Source organism: Penaeus monodon, chromosome 19, assembly GCF_015228065.2.
Source record: "Penaeus monodon isolate SGIC_2016 chromosome 19, NSTDA_Pmon_1, whole genome shotgun sequence".
NCBI classification, from domain to species: Eukaryota; Metazoa; Arthropoda; class Malacostraca; order Decapoda; family Penaeidae; genus Penaeus; species Penaeus monodon.
The window spans coordinates 49,067,089-49,067,451 of NC_051404.1; the positions used below are offsets into that span (position 1 = coordinate 49,067,089).

The 363-nt window shown below is 48.2% G+C and overlaps 1 protein-coding gene across 1 annotated transcript in view; it reads left to right on the forward strand.

The window, feature by feature from the left end:
• The first annotated feature begins 6 nt into the window (after positions 1–6).
• The window catches only part of LOC119585301 (solute carrier family 22 member 6-like), a 1,598-nt gene continuing 1,241 nt past the window's right edge, over positions 7–363 (forward strand). Inside the window, exon 1 of the mRNA XM_037933977.1 lies at positions 7–208. The gene's annotated coding sequence lies outside the window, so the exon portion shown is untranslated. The remainder of the gene's footprint in view (positions 209–363) is intronic.

Consider the following 363-nt stretch of genomic DNA (forward strand, 5'->3'; position numbering starts at 1 on the left):
ACTTTCTTAATTTATGGCGTGGTGTTCCTCGGAGTCACTGTTCTCTCGAGCAACTTTTTCCTGAGCCATTTCGTCCTGTCAATCTCGGAGCTCCCCAGCAACGGCCTCGGCTGGGTGTGGACGCACTACCTCGGTCGTCGCTGCACCTGCATCCTCTCTTTCCTCACAACTGCTGCATTCTGTGTTGCGGCGACTTTCTGTCTTGAAGGTTGGATTAACATTTTTAGCAACGTGTTTAATAGAAGTGATTTTTTTTTCTTTTTCTTTCTTGCTGGACACCGTGGCGGACGAACGTGCCTTCCTTCACTTACCTCCCCCCCTTCCCGCTAAGTGAAATATACCACAGCACATATGTTTTTAATC